Genomic DNA, 13,532 nt, shown 5'->3' with positions numbered 1-13,532 from the left:
GATATCCAGGAGCAGTGCCTTGTGCCCTTTCTTAATTTCTCAAATAGTGAAAATTCCCCTTTTATAATAGCTATGTATTTGAAGTAAATTCTGTTGTGTCCCCTTGGCTGTGCCCAAAGCAAACAGAGCCTGTGGTCAGGGCATTTTCCTCCCTGGTGACTTCTCTGCCCAGTCCCACCTCTGCTTTGCTGGCTGTACTCTAACGCTGATGTGTTCTGATATTTAATCTGATTTCTGTTACTTAGACGTTTGTTGGAGCCTGTGATAGCAAAGTGTATTTATTTCTTTGGATCTCTCCAGGGAATGTGCATAATCCATTGTTATTCCTGCACTAATAGCTCCCAACCTCCATGTGCCACCGGTGTTCCCACAGATGTCATCTTTGATGGAGCCAGGAGAATTTCTCATTTAGAATTAATTAGAGTTACCTTTGGAGCAGGAATCCCAGGGAGCATTAGATGTGTAACTCCACACCGACATCAGGACTTCCCTGTGGTAATTCTCCCCCCAGTGATGGGAAGATTAATTCCATAGTGGAACGTTGCCTCCTCCAGCCAATCCTTCAGAGAGGGAGTTTATTTGAAGGGGGAAGAGGGAGACATGTCAGAACTTTCATGGGAAGAGAGAGCTGTGAGCTCTTAGCAGGTACTCCCACCTAGTGCCAGAACACATCCCAAAAAACTCTAGACAATGCCTATGAATAGAAAAAAATAGATAAGTTAGAGAGAAAAAAGGTTTCCAGACCCTCCAAAGTAACCATTTAATGGCATCTGCAGTGGGCTTGAGTACCACTCCAAGTTCTCTGAAGGAATTCAGTTCAGGCAAAATTGTTTTGGTGAAATGCTGGTGTTCCCTGAGTATTTGATATCTTGGAGGGATCAGAACCTAGAGCTGGACATTTCTGCAGAGTTGGACCTTTGGAAGGTCAAGTTACCACCAGCTGAGCTGGCATCTCTGGTGGCTGTGAGGATTAGAGGGGGCAGGCTGTTCTCCCAGTGAGCACAAACTGCATCCCCCTCCTCCCCATGTCCAACAGTGCTCCATAAACCTCCATTTCCATAACCACCAGCTTTCCACCACCACATGGAGGCAAACCCCCAGCAGAGGTCCAGGAGATCCTGGGGAAGGTCAACAAGAGGAGGAGGGAACACCTGGCAGGTGGTTGGATGGAGGAAACAACCACCACACAGAGGGGTGGGAAGAGCTTCTAGCCAACAGCAGCTCAGGCTGGATGTTGGCCATGGGATAAACCCCTGCGGGATGTCAGTACTGACCCTCCCTTTTGTTCCAGCAAAGAACTTGTTTTAAGGACTTGTTTTTAAAGGAGAAGAATTTATTTTGCAGAGGTAGTTCCTGTTCTATTTTAAAAACATTGCCACTCTTTTCCATAGTTTGTATCTCTCAGTATAAACTTAGATTTTCTGCCTTTTTTTTTTTTTTTGCCTGCTGGATTTTTTGTTTTGTTGGTTGTTGTTTTCTTTTTTTTTTTTTTTTTTTACGTGAATATTAAAAAAAGAGAAAGTCTTAAAGACCAGAATCACGGTTTCCAGATGTTCTCTTCTTGTCAAAATCATCAGCTCCAACCTTCCTGCTCAGCCAAAGCCCCCCAGCTTGTGTTCGACATGTTCTTGGGAGGAGTATGGACACAGATGGGTGGTTAAGGGAAAAAATGAAAGTTTTGGGTGTTTTATTTCCTTATAAAAGTCACATGATGAGAGAAAACATCAGACAATCAGATTAATAATTATTGGGGGACCCCAAATCAGTGATGTGATGAAGTCAGAGACTGTTGGTGGGTTTGCTGAGCAGTAGAGTGCAGCAAGTTTCAGGGTAGAGATTAAACACTTCTAAACACTTCATTGTTCTTAGGAGGGCAGAAAAATTGCGGGTATGTTCTTAGCCTCCACTGGAAAGGGGCTGAAAAGCCCAGGAATGTTTAATTTAGATAGGAAACACATAAGTGGTGCTGAGGGAAAGGTACACAGGGGAAAGCGAAAGGAAGGAAAACACCCAGAAAAATTCAAAATGCGGGTTTATGGTTGAGTTAGAACTAAAAAAATTCCCAAGGAAACAGCTTTGAAAGTTACATTTTATTTTTCTGCTACACAAATGATGTGACAAAGTCCCCGAGCCAGCTATCTCTCAGTCATACTTTGATGTGTGCAGGTGTGTAGATGACAAGATTAGGGGCAGGAGCCTTATGGGGAGCTGAGAGAAAGCTGTATCCAGGAATTCCTGCCCTCACTGGGCTCCTAATCTTCCAGCATCAGTTTTCATTTCCTTGCCTCGGCCAAAAACTCGCAGGATGAAATATTTTAATGCAGTGAACTCTGCTGAAAAAATCCCATTCTGGAGCAGAGAATCATTTATTTATGAGCCTGGTTGTGGCGTAACTACACTTGGTGTTACAGCTGCTCCTGTGTTTGTGGCCCTAAGGGACCTTATCTTGTTCTCAGCACCACGGAGGGTGGTGAACATCATTGTTGGGAATGACAGCACCGGGAAAATCCACAGCCACAGCCACGGAACTGCAGCTCCTGCTGCAGGGAGAACTCGGGGTTTGGACTTGGAGCTGCTGGAGAGAGTCCAGGGGAGGCACCAGGGTGAGCAGAGGGATGGAGCAGCTCTGCTGGGAGGAAAGGCTGGAGAGCTGGGATTGTTCAGCCTGGAAAAGAGACCAGGGGTGACCTCACTGTGGCCTGCCAGTGCCTGAAGGAGCCAACAGGAGAGAGGTTATTTGCAATAGACTGGAGTAACAGAACAAGGGGGAATGACTTCAAACTGAAAGAGGGGAGATTTAGGTTGGATATACAGAAGAAATTCTTGGCTGTGAGGTGTGGTAGGGCCCTGGCACAGGGTGCCCAGAGAAGCTGTGGCTGCCCCTGGATCCCTGGGAGTGTCCAAGGCCAGGTTGGATGGGGCTTGGAGCAGCCTGGGACAGTGGGAGGTGTCCCTGCCCCTGGCAGGGGGTGGGACCAAATGAACCTTAAGGTCCCTTCCAATCCAAACCATTCCATGGTTCTATGATTCCTTGTCTTGAACATAGACCCAACTATCACCTTTTCAGCTGAGTTGATGTCTCCTCTAAGTCCTGAAAGCAAAATTATCTGCTTGGGAAATTTCTGTGTCTTTACTGAGGCCAAAGTTCCCTTTCCCAAGCTTTCCTCTGCAGCCCAGCAGGCTAAAAACCCATAATTGCGATACCCAAATTATTTCTTAGACTTAGAGATCCAGAAGGTCACCCTGAGGATGACCCAATGTCTTGGTGACAGCTCATCGTGTCTCAGTGCTGTTATGTGAAGGACACAAACCCCTGAGCCACATCCACAGCCAGTGCAAAGGGAGAGGGGACACTTGCCCAGGTGCTGTCTGGGGACCATCCTGGGGCCACCCACCCCAAACACAACCTCTGCCCCCCACACATGCATTTCAGGGAGACCCTTCACCCTCAAGGATGTGTATTTGGGGTCTGAGATCCATCACATGGGGCTGGAGCTGCTGGAAGGAGCAGCACGTGTGGAGCACACAGCACTGGACCAAATCCATCCTGCCTGGCTGTGGGCTGGGAGGAGCAGTCCCATATTTGCTGGGCTGAACTGGGCTTGCTGGTTTGACCAATTGCACAGCAGCAAGGAGGTTTGGATCTCTGGAGTTTCTTGGCTGAGTAAAGCCTGGAAAAAAACAGATCCCAGAGGCTGCAGAATGTGGCCCTGTGAGTGAATCCAGTGTTTCCAGCTGCTGTTCCTGGTGAGGGAGGGAAGAGAAACCTCTCCCACCTTTTATTTTGCCTTTATTGAGTATAAACTGCAAGGGATGGATTTGGTAGCACTTGTAAAACCAAGGGAGATGAGTCAGGGAACTCATGAACAGTTGTTGGGGGTTTTATTTCCATAAATTTGATCATCCTCTGAAAAATGCATTTCCTGTTCAGACGAGCTAATTAAATCTAGGCTTGTCTAATAAAGCTGAGCCTGCAAAGGCTGGGTGCATTATCTGACAGCTCTGAACAGGTTCTTTCCAAGCCCCTGCAACATCTGGAGTGTGTGAGAGCACGCTGGATTTGCATGGAGTTTGACCAAGGCACGAACTGGAGCTACAAATTGGACTAGGAGATAAGAACTCTCCTGAAATCTATATGCAATTAAAAGCCCAATCGTCCTCCCTATAGTGACAAGGTTATTGCTTTTATAGAGTTGAACAGAGATGAATGAGTCTATGGATTAATGGCACTAAGATTTATGACACTGTGCTTGCCCCAAATATTATGGGAGAATAGCTCTCTGGGTGAGATATTCCAGCTGAATAAATTTGATAGGATTTTTATTTTCCTTTATTATTTTTTTCAGCTTTGGGAGAGCTGTGCTGCATTCAGAGCTTGTTAGTGCTGTGGGTTGAATATTTACTGATATTCCCTTGTATATTGATGATTTATAAAAGTATTGCCAGTAACAGGAGCCCATGAAGAAAAAGTCATTGGGAAAAACAAAACCCACAAACCCACTGATTTGTGTGATTTCTCCTTCATTTAATTGGCCAGATCTTTATCTTGCTGGCTCTGGGCTTGTTTTACTGTTCCCAGAGAGGATAAAGCCAAAGGAGTAACTTCTGGCAGGAGAAATGAGGTGGCAGCAGCTGGTGGAGACCGTGGAAAAGCCTCTGTGCTGTGCTGAGCTAAACACTTAAAAAATTAGGAGGAGGCAAATAAAAACCTGTGGGAATTTAAGGGGAGCAGTTTGGAAGGGATGGAGTTGCACACCCAAGGCAGGGCAGAGGGGTGAGGACTGAGGAAAACCATGCCCAGGGAAAACCAGGGGTGTGAGACAGGCCCTGCTCCTCCAAATCCCACCAGGATGCAAGGATTGCATCATCCATCACTTAACGAAACCCTGGGAGTTGTTTTAAGCCAGGTTGGAGAGGGCTTGGAGCAACCTGGTTTATAGAGGAAGATGTTCCTGGGGGTGGAACAAGATGGGCTTTAAGGTCCCATCCAACCCAGCTACCCTGGGATTTTCTGACTTTGAGGCAAAACTTCTGGGGGCTGAGCAGCAAGGACAGGGATGTGTTTCCCAGCCTGACCCACCACCCTGCACCACCTGCAAGCCCTGGGCTGGCAGGGCACAGCAACGTCACTCCCATTGGAACCACTAGGACCAATTTTTGCAGTCTGCACTGTCTTTATAGCATTAAGAGTTATTTCACAATGTGGAAAGTACTGGAAGAAATGAGTGTAAGAAAAGCAGGAAATCTGCCAAGGTCCATGTCTTTTTTAAAAAAGTTGTTACAACCTACTTGCTGAGATATGTTTTATGCATATGTCAAATTTAAGCAGGTTTCGGTTATGGCCAGCCTCCCTCCATTTCAAAAGTGTTATTCTGTAGAGAAGAGGCAGACTGAAAATTTTTAATACCTAAATATTAAAAAAAAAAAAAATCATTATTTTGGCCTATTTTCCTAATGTAGGAAATGATTTCCTATGATCTTGGAGGTTCTGTCTGTCAAGCTTCTTTCCTTCCCATTTTTCTTAATTTTTAAAGTGTTTGTCCAATGGCTGAAGCAGAATTTTAAGGTTAGTTTCAGTAAGATAGGGGTTGAAACAGGGGTTGGGAAAGGGAAATACAGTATTCAAAGAGTGATTGGATTTGACCCCAGCTTCCCATGGAACACGCTGGCTCAAGATGCCCAGTGTGGAACAAAACCTCATTTTCCACATCTCAACTCCCTCCCTGGTCAGAGGATGAGTGCCACCTTCCTCTTGGCACAAGGCTCTCAGCTATTTCTGGACTTTCCCAAACTTATAAGCTTTTCCCTGCTTTTCCACCACCATTAGGACTTGGTGTTTGAAACTCACCAAAAGCACCTCAGGCAGGAAAACTGCTGGGAAAACCAACAGAAAAGTGATTCTTGCACTTGCTGGCAGCTGAATGAGCAGGCACCTGCCTTGGCACCAGGTTTGCCACGTTGGCAAGGCAGAACAGCTCCTGCTTTCTGCCCTTTTCCTGCCTGTTTGCTCTTTGGGGCAGCAATTAATTTTCCTATTAGTTTTGGATGGTGACAACACCAGTGGCCAGCCAGGGTTTCCTGTCAGCCCCTCCATGGAACAAATTCTCACTGCCACCTGGAGCTTTCTACAGGTAAAAAGGGTTTTTCTGCTTATTTGTGAACAGTCGTGCAGAAAACTCTTTTTTTTTTTTTTTTTTTTTTTTTTTTTTTCCCAGAGGAATTAAGTTTGTTCCCCTTGTTCTGCTCAGCCCCACTCGGGTGTGTCCTGCTTCCTAATATAAAAACCCACCTGGAAATGGGGGAAATAGGGAGGGGTAAGAGTCTGAACCAGAAGTGGAGTGGGTTGGAAAAGAGAAGAAGAATTGAGTGCCAGTTTTCTTGTTACACCTTCCCAAATTTCATACTTCACAGAGACCAAGATCATAAATGCACTGCTAGAAATGTCTAAAATACAGACAGAATGAGGAAAATGAACTTAATTTACACAGATGAGCTCTAGAAGGGGTCCAGCTGACATTATCATGTCCACAGTGCAAAGAGTCATCCTTGGGGTTGGATTTCCCACTGATTCCAGAAGGAAAGGAGGGAGGGCACAGCAGCTGGGGCTGGGTTCTGTCTCCAAGTGAATTCAGGCCAGGTTCCTCCTGCAGCAGAAAATGAGGCTTCTTCCATCACCCTCTGGAGCTTTGGCAGAGAGGAGAGTGAGGAAAGAGGAGAAAGAGGAAAATGAGGAGAAAGAAAGCTCCTAAAGAATCAAGAATCCACACCCGATTGTGTCCAGTGTGGAGAGCTGCCCCCAGCCTGTGGGATGCCACATCCCATGGGAAGGGGGTCGTGCCTATGCCCTAGGGATGTCCAGCGAGAGCTGCTGAGGCTCCAGAGCTCGTGGCACTATCAGCCCCTGTTACTGCTCAAGTGTGTGATGAAAGGAGGGGAGAAATCACACCTAGGAAAGATTTCTAGGATTTATCCTCCTCGGCGACTGACCAGGCGGGTCCCAAACCTCGGGAGAACCCCAGCACTGGGGTCTTCCCAGAAGGAGAGCCCAGAGCAGCCCTGGGAGGGGTTTGCAGAGCGGCTGCTGCTCGTTCCTGGTCCTGTGGCACCATCCAGTGGCTGCTGGCAGAGCGCTGTCACTTCCCTGTCCCCACCATGTGTCGCCTCCCCGGCATCTCTGATCCACAGGGAAGGGCTCCAGGTCACTGCTGCCAGATTTGGAGAGGCAGATTTGCTGGAGAGATCCTAAAAACAAGTCCAAAACTTAGAGCCAAGAGGGGCAAACACCCTCGTTGCATCAGGACACCACACAGGAGGCCATTCCTCTACTTCCATGGCTTGAAAATTGTCCCCAAACCATCATTTTTATTTTGAATTTGCTGATGAATTGATTTCTAATTTTTCCAGACAAAGGCCTGGAATTTCATTTTCATTGCAATAAGGAAAAATAAAACTTCTCAGTGTTTGTGCCAGGCCTTCCTTGGGTAAAATCTTTGTAAATTTTTTTTTTTTTTTTTTTTTTTTTTTTTTTTTCCCTGTATGTGTAAGAAGCAATTTAATTCTGACACTGCCACCACTGTAATTACACCAGTTTTCCCTATAAATTGAGGTTGTTTAAAATCTTCTTTTAGTAATTCCATTGTATCCCTCCAATTATCTCTAGATTTGTTCCAGAGAGCTTTTCCCAAGCTGATTCTCTGGCAGTTACTGTTTTGCTCCCAATTGCATGAATAATGATTTTTTTCCCCAAAAAAGGTTGAATGGATGAACATGAGGGAAAGGACAGATGTGTGCAGCTGGATGAAGGGCCAAGGGCCACATCTGCTGCTGTAAGTTTGAATTCTCTGTGCCCAAACTCTTCCCTGTGGCCCTGCTGATGGGCAGGAGCAGGGAAGAAGGTACTACATGCCTTTTCTATTTATTATTGTAATGTAAATGCTGTCCAAAAGCACCCCTGTGGATTGGCATGGGATACCTGGAGTTTCTTGGCTGCTTTTGGGCCTTGCTGAGCTCACACAGTGGGCAGAGTTCCCCCCACAGGGTGATCTCTGTGCCCTGGCATCCAGGGTTTTTCCAGGACCAGTGTGGATGTGGCTGTGATCCAGTGCCACATTCCCCATGCTCAGGTCCATCACATCCACTGACCACACACACCTGCTGCTGGGATCTCCAGCACTTCCCACTTGTGCCTTCTCTGTGTTCAGTATTGCTTTGCTTGAGCTTAAAACCTATCCCTGAGCTTAAAACCTCCCCTTGAGTTTAAAACCTCTCCTTGAGCTTAAAAACTCCTCTTGAGCTTAAAACCTCCCCTTGAGCTTAAACCTCCCCTTGAGCTTAAAACCTATCCCTAAGTTTAAAACTTCCCCTTGGGTCTAAAACCTATCTCTGAGCTTAAAACCTCCCTCTGAGCTTAAAACATTCCCTTGGGCTTAAATCCTACTCCCCTTGAGCTTAAATCCTACTCCTCTTGCTCCTGGATCAAACAATTCATTCTTCTTCCTCACCTGCTCTTGAGTTCCTCTTCTTCTCTGCTGCCACCTCCTTCTCAGCCTAAGTTGTTCCTTCTCTGCATTTCTGCACAGTTTCTCCAAGTTTTTATTTTACACCTTCATCACTTTTGTTTCCAAACCCCAAGACGATTTCTTCATCCCCTTGCCCAAGGTTCTGGGAAGGGAATAAGGAGGGAAAGCAGAGTGGCAAATTCCATGTTTGTCCCCAGTCCCACACAGTGGGCACAAGCTCTCAGGCTGCTTTGGTTTGTTGTTTGAGTCATCCCAAATGGGCAGGGAGTCCCCAGGAAAGCCCTTTTCCAAACAAACCCTTCTGGGGTGCCAAATCACCCACCACCTGAGAACTTCCAGAGGTGTTTGGGCAGCACTTGGAATACCCAGGGCCAGGGCACTGCCCAGGAGGACCTGGTGGGACTCACTTCCACCACAGAACAAGTCCTGGGTGGGGGGTTCTGGCTTTGGAGGTCTGGAGGGTGCTCCAGGGAGTGCCAGGAGGGCTGTGGAGCAGGCTGTGCTCCAAGGAGCAGCTTTGGGCATCAGCTCTACTGCAGCTGGTGTCCCCATAGGCTGTGACCCTCCCAGGGACCCAGGGGGCTTTGGGATTTGAGCTGGGAGAGAGTAAGGAAATCCCCATGTCCTGCTAGGCCTGTGGGCCCACATGACATGGGGTTTTGTAGGAAAAGGGGTGAAAAGGGATTTGCAAGCGCTGCCAGAGCTGTATTTCCCCCTGCTCGGGTTTGGGGAGCAGTCAGTGGTTTTTTTCGGAATACTGCAGGTCAGCCCACATGGGATCAATATGCAGAGAGCAACTGCAGAGATTGCACCAGCCCAATGCCCTTTTCTGGGGCACTTCAGGGGGCATTTCTGGGGCATCGCCCACAGGGTCAGGGCACAGCATCCCATGGCTGTGGGTACAGGTCTCCCAGTCCTTGTGTTTAGAGGACACGATGTCCCCTCACCTGGGATGAGGGAGCTGTGGAGGCAAAGCTTCCCTGGGCCTCTTGCACTGCCTGCTTTTCTCATCCCTGCTGGACCAGCTCATCCCTCTGATGCCTCAGATTTTAGCTTTTATATTTTTCAGATTCTGTGCTGCTTTAGTGTGTGGGTCTGGGCTTCATATCAGGGGATGGTGAGCTCTCTTCACAGAGCAGGGAGACAAAACAATTCCTTCTCCAGCTGGGGACCAAGGACAAATGATCCAAATCTCAGGCCCAAGAGCACAAACAACGTGGGCTGGAGAGAGAAAAACAAGCAGGATGGGACTGCATGGGCTAAAGCTGTAACTGGACAATTAGCTCAAATATGCAAATGGATCAGAACTTATAAAAGTGAGAGACCTGGTGACTGCTTATCCACTTTGTGACCATTTTGGGTTCACCTGGGCTGTAGCCCTGGCTGGGCTCTTGTGCTGCCCAAGGTGAATCCATTGAGGCCTTTTAATAAATCCGTGCTTTATTCTTTAGTTCTGTTCTAGGTCAGCCTGCACAAGGCATCCCCTCAGGTGGAGGAGAGCAGGGAATTTGTCATCCTTGGGCTGCTGCTGATGCCTCACCAGAGCCTGGAGTCTCTTGCAGGTCCAAGTGGAAATTCTCTTCACAACCTGAGGCAGATGAGCCTGGCATTGTCATCCCCCAGGACAAGGCACAAGCCCTCAGCAGCAGCACCCATCTCCCCGAGCATCCTTGGGGCTCCAAGCCCTGTCCAAATCCCAGGCAAGATCCCTGACACCCATCATTTCCCAGCCATACATGTCCCAAGATACAGCCCAAGTTTGCTTTAGGGAAGGACTGCTGAAGAGGCAGTTTTGGGAATTTTCAGGCTGTGGAATATGTGCAGCATTTTCTCTTGGGAGCTATTTACAGCTCGAGGGAGTTTAGTGACCAGGAATGTCCTGGGAATGTAAAATATGGGAAGTGAAGGGGGGGTGTGGGTCTGGCTTTGGGCACCTCTGCTGCCTCCCACACCCCCTCAGCATTCCCAAATAATGTGCCAGGTAAAGAGGGACGTGCCAGGTAAAGAGGGACATGCCATGCAGTGAAACAAATGCAGGAATGCTCCTTAAAAACATCTCCGGGAAACATTCACGGGATAACTCACGGAGTCACTGCATTTTTCTTCGTGCTCTTGGCACCCGAAGCAGAAGTGCTGCCCTGCTCTGGAGCAGGGGCGGATGGAGCATCCCGGGCTGCCCGTGTCCCTGCACCGGCTCCGCGCAGGGCTAGGTGGTGGTGTTGCATTGCCGGGAGCTCGGGAACGCTCGCAGGAAGGGCTGCTTGATATACTGGGCACGAAGAGGGCTTGGACGGTGAATGTCCCCTTGAAATCCCCGTGCCGGGAGCTGCCGTGCCCTCACACCCCCTCCTTCCCTCAGGGAGAAGGAGCCCTGGGTAATTTAGCGCAGGAAAGGCTGCTGGAGAGGCAGATTTGCTGGAGAGATCCTGAAAAGCAGCCTCAGAGGTGGGAGCAGGGAAGCGTATTCCCTGTGTGACACTGTGGTTCTGCCTCCACCATCCCACCTGCCTCTCAGAGGGGGATTTTTCCAGATGGGTGGGTTTTTACTGCTGTTTGGGTTGCTCCCTCAATTAAAAAAAAAAAACACTTTGGAGCAGTTATTGCATCCCTGGAGCAGCTCAGGGCTGGTGGCACTGGAAGGACAGACGTACCCTTTTAGCCCCCAGGCTCTCCAGCTCTTCCTCCAGCACATCCTCCTGCATGGGGTGGCACTGCTCCAGGATGGGGTGGCACTGCTCCTGGATGGGGTGACATTGCTCCTGGATGGGGTGGCACTGCTCCTGGATGGGGTGACATTGCTCCTGGATGGGGTGGCACTGCTCCAGGATGGGTTGACATTGCTCCAGGATGGGGTGACATTGCTCCAGGATGGGGTGACATTGCTCCAGGATGGGGTGGCACTGCTCCAGGATGGGTTCTCTGGAGGTTTGGGTTCCTCTGCAGGGCTTTCAGCATCTTCCCTGTCGGGTGGCTGCTGGTACCAGTGCAGTGAGGACTGGGCAGGGGCTGGGGGGACATCTCCCCCTTGGTGGGTTCCAGCAGTCCCAGAGCAAGGAACTGCTTGCTCTCACAGCCTAGATCACTCACAAAGGAGCAACTTCCTCCCCTAACTGGATTAATTCCTGTGCACAGCTTTGCCAAAATCCCAGCCAGCGCCCAGCAGCTGCCTGAGGCAGCTTTCCCAAGGAAGTGCTGGCCATGGAGCTGCCCAGTCAAGGGCACCAGGAGATTCATCCCCTCTGTGCCCCCAGCAGCTCTGCCCAGTACCCAACCCCACCCACACAACTCCCCAAGCCCAATGCCGGCTCCATCCTGGTGCTCTGGGGACAGGGATGGCCCCAGCTCCGGCACCACCTGATGGATCTTCACCTCTTTGGTCACCTCCTGAGTCCTTGCAGGGAGAAAAGGCCTGTGAGGGTCAAAAAGGAGCTGAGGCCCCAGCGTGGAAGAAAGTCCTGACCACACCTGCTTTTCCTGTACGGAAAGCATGGGCACATCCCCTTTGGGGATGGCACCAGCCCGTGGAGAACAACCCCTGACCTCAAGGCCACTGGCTGGAGGATGTCAAAGGGGTCACAATGCCCCCCTTGGGTATTTGCCAACAGTCAGCCCTGGTTAAGGACTGGTTTTATTTTCTGCCTGCATTAGGGAGCAGAAATCCCCCATTTCCTTCCCCTGGACTGCAATGCAGGATCACAGCAGGCCCAGAGGCACAGAGCTCCTTGTTTGTAAGCAGATAACCATTAGCATAGTTTGAAGGAAGCAAGGTCGTGCCTTTGCTGTGAAAGTTGCTGGAAATCTCATGGAAATCTCATTCCTTTGGGATCTGGCTGCGATGCCAAGGGACAGTTTTGGTTTGTGAGCTGTGCTGACAGTGGAAGGACTGGAAGTGTCCAGTCCATGGCTCATGTGAGGGGAAGCAGAGCCAGCTCCCTGCAGGGCTCCATGGCTGTTAGAAAGGGAGGCAGAGAAGAGATTGTGCTCTGAAGGGATGGAAGTTATGAAAAATGTATCTACATCCAAATTGATTCACTTCAAAATGCCATCATTACCTTCAGCTTTGTTTGCTGAGAGCAGTTGGATCTGTACAGAAACAGACTGGGCATCACAGATCATTTTTTTTGTAATTTTTGGCAATTTTTCCTCTCTCTGCAGAATATTGTTACGAAATGCATTTAAAACCAGAGCAGAAAAGAGCAAATTGAGCACGGAGATTCCCCAAGAGCTGCGTCCCTTCAGCTGACCATACCTGAGGGGGGCCAGCTGAGGGCCTTTCCTTCCCACAACAGAGTCACCTGGCCATCAGGTGCCATCCTGTCACACCCCATGTGTCACTCAGATCTGATGACAAGGAAGAGATGCTCTCAAGTGGAATTTAAAGCGTTGGTCGGATGGGTGACACCCCGGTGTGTGATTCGTGCTGATGATATTCATGTGATACTTTGTGTTTAATGAGTGCCAAATGGAGTAAAACATCACAGGATGGGCTTGAAATGGGGCTTGAAATTAGGCTTAGTCTAAGCTCAGCAAATATTTTAAGGCTGCTTAGAGTTAAACATCTGCTTAAATGCTCTTAATGAACCAAGGACTCGTTTTTTTTTTCTCATTATTATTATTTCACTTGTCTTTTTTTCCTGAGTGTTCGTGGCCTAGGGCTGCTGCCCAGGATGGGAGCTGAGGCAAAAAAGGAATGAGAAGATGGGAATGTGGCAAAATCGGATTGCAGCCACCTCTTCCCCTCACCAGCCAGGGAAGCTCCCTGGATTTTTATTCATTATTGGGATGTCTTCCACAGGGGAGAAGATGTGCCACCAGGTACAAAGTCTGCTGGTGACAATTGTGGGTTTTCTCATGGCCATGATAGGACACAACTTCTGTCATTTCTGGTGTTATTTCCCTCGATAATTTAATCATGGAATGCCAGACTGGTTTGGGTTGAAGAGGACCTTAAAGCCCATCCTGTCCCAGCCCCTGCCTTGGGCAGAGACACCTCCCACTATCCCAGGGCACTCC

The sequence above is a fragment of the Vidua macroura genome, chromosome 10, assembly GCF_024509145.1.
Source record: "Vidua macroura isolate BioBank_ID:100142 chromosome 10, ASM2450914v1, whole genome shotgun sequence".
In the NCBI taxonomy this organism is placed as follows: domain Eukaryota; kingdom Metazoa; phylum Chordata; class Aves; order Passeriformes; family Viduidae; genus Vidua; species Vidua macroura.
The sequence above is the reverse complement of the archived record's forward strand: the minus strand, read 5'-3'. Positions refer to the sequence as shown.